We start from the raw sequence: 2710 nt of genomic DNA on the forward strand, positions 1-2710 counted from the left end.
GCTGTCTGCCCAATGCATCACCAGGGGCAAACTACCTGCCCTCCAGGACACCTACAGCACTCGATGTCACAGGAAGACCAAAAAGATCATCAAGGATAACAACCACCCGAGCCACTGCCTGTTCACCCCGCTATCATCCAGAAGGCGAGGTCAGTACAGGTGCATCAAAGCTGGAACCAAGAGACTGAAAAACAACTTCTATCTCAAGGCCATCAGACTGTTAAATCCACCATCACTATGCAGCTTCCACTTGGTTACATAACCTTGCACCTTAGAGGCTGCTGCCCCATATAAATAGATTTGAAATCACTGGCCACTTAATAATGGAACACTAGTCACTTTAATAATGTTTCCATGTTTTCAGAGTAGAGGAGAGGGAGAGGTGTAGAGTAGAGAGAGAAAGGTGTAGAGTAGAGGAGAGAGAGAAAAGTGTAGAGTAGAGGAGAGAGAGAGGTGTAGAGTAGAGGACAGAGAGAGAGATGTAGAGGAGAGGAGAGAGAGAGCTGTAGAGGAGAGGAGAGAGAGAGAGAGGTGTAGAGTAGAGGAGAGAGAGAGGTGTAGAGGAGAAGACAGAGGGAGAGAGGTGTAGAGTAGAGGACAGAGAGAGAGAGGTGTAGAGTAAAGAGAGAGGTGTAGAGTAGAGGAGAGAGAGAGAGGTGTAGAGTAGAGGAGAGAGAGAGAGAGAGGTGTAGAGTAAAGAGAGAGGTGTAGAGTAGAGGAGAGAGAGAGAGAGAGGTGTAGAGTAGAGGACAGAGAGAGAGAGAGGTGTAGAGTAAAGAGAGAGGTGTAGAGTAGAGGAGAGAGAGGTGTAGAGTAGAGGAGAGAGAGAGAGGTGTAGAGTAGAGGAGAGAGAGAGAGAGAGGTGTAGAGTAAAGAGAGAGGTGTAGAGTAGAGGAGAGAGAGAGAGAGGTGTAGAGTAGAGGACAGAGAGAGAGAGGTGTAGAGTAAAGAGAGAGGTGTAGAGTAGAGGACAGAGAGAGAGAGAGGTGTAGAGTAAAGAGAGAGGTGTAGAGGAGAGAGAGAGAGAGAGGTGTAGAGGAGAGGAGAGAGAGAGAGAGGTGTAGAGTAGAGGAGAGAGAGAGGTGTAGAGGAGAAGACAGAGGGAGAGAGGTGTAGAGTAGAGGACAGAGAGAGAGAGGTGTAGAGTAAAGAGAGAGGTGTAGAGTAGAGGAGAGAGAGAGAGGTGTAGAGTAGAGGAGAGAGAGAGAGAGAGGTGTAGAGTAAAGAGAGAGGTGTAGAGTAGAGGAGAGAGAGAGAGAGTGGTGTAGAGTAGAGGACAGAGAGAGAGAGAGGTGTAGAGTAAAGAGAGAGGTGTAGAGTAGAGGAGAGAGAGGTGTAGAGTAGAGGAGAGAGAGAGAGAGAGGTGTAGAGTAGAGGAGAGAGAGAGAGAGAGGTGTAGAGTAAAGAGAGAGGTGTAGAGTAGAGGAGAGAGAGAGAGGTGTAGAGTAGAGGACAGAGAGAGAGAGGTGTAGAGTAAAGAGAGAGGTGTAGAGTAGAGGACAGAGAGAGAGAGAGAGGTGTAGAGTAAAGAGAGAGGTGTAGAGGAGAGAGAGAGAGAGAGGTGTAGAGTAGAGGACAGAGAGAGAGAGAGGTGTAGAGTAAAGAGAGAGGTGTAGAGTAGAGGAGAGAGAGAGGTGGAGAGGAGAGAGAGGTGTAGAGTAGAGGAGAGAGAGAGAGGTGGACAGTAGAGGAGAGAGAGAGAGAGGTGTAGAGTAGAGAGAGAGAGGTGTAGAGTAGAGGACAGAGAGAGAGAGAGAGGTATAGAGTAAAGAGAGAGGTGTAGAGTAGAGGAGAGAGAGAGAGGTGTAGAGTAGAGGAGAGAGAGAGAGAGGTGTAGAGTAGAGAGAGAGAGGTGTAGAGTAGAGGACAGAGAGGTGTAGAGTAGAGGAGAGAGAGGTGTAGAGTAGAGAGAGAGAGGTGTAGAGTAGAGGAGAGAGAGGTGTAGAGTAGAGAGAGAGAGGTGTAGAGTAGAGGACAGAGAGAGAGGTGTAGAGTAGAGGACAGAGAGAGAGGTGTAGAGTAGGGGGGAGAGAGAGAGAGAGGTGTAGAGTAGGGGGAGAGAGAGAGGTGTAGAGTAGGGAGGAGAGAGAGAGGTGTAGAGTAAAGAGAGAGAGGAGTAGAGTAGGGGGGAGAGGTGTAGAGTAGGGAGGGAGAGAGAGAGAGAGAGGAGTAGAGTAAAGAAAGAGAGGTGTAGAGTAGAGGAGAGAGAGAGAGAGAGAGGTGTAGAGTAGGGAGGAGAGAGAGAGAGATGTAGAGTAAAGAGAGAGAGGAGTAGAGTAGGGGGAAGAGATAGAGAGAGGTGTAGAGTAGGGGGGAGAGAGAGAGAGAGGAGTAGAGTAAAGAAAGAGAGGTGTAGAGTAGAGGAGAGAGAGAGAGGTGTAGAGTAGAGGAGAGAGAGAGAGGTGTAGAGTAGAGGGCAGAGAGAGAGGTGTAGAGTAGAGGACAGAGAGAGAGGTGTAGAGTAGAGGAGAGAGAGAGAGAGAGAGGTGTAGAGTAGAGGACAAAGAGAGGGTGTAGAGGAGAGAGAGGTGTAGAGGAGAGTAAAGAGAGAGAGAGGTGTAGAGTAGAGAGGGGTGGAGAGGAGAGAGAGGGAGCATAGAGAGAGTAGAGAATTGAGAAGTGTATGAACAAAGCCCATTACAAAATCTGCTACAACCTACAAGACTACAAATAAATACCATTAACTATGCAAACCATGGCCTTGGTACTG

The 2710-nt window shown here is 48.5% G+C and overlaps 1 pseudogene; it reads right to left on the bottom strand.

The window, feature by feature from the left end:
• Positions 1-2710, bottom strand: part of LOC109882344 (metal transporter CNNM4-like) — a 19985-nt pseudogene that overhangs the window by 2375 nt on the left and 14900 nt on the right.

This window comes from Oncorhynchus kisutch, linkage group LG25, assembly GCF_002021735.2.
Source record: "Oncorhynchus kisutch isolate 150728-3 linkage group LG25, Okis_V2, whole genome shotgun sequence".
NCBI classification, from domain to species: Eukaryota; Metazoa; Chordata; class Actinopteri; order Salmoniformes; family Salmonidae; genus Oncorhynchus; species Oncorhynchus kisutch.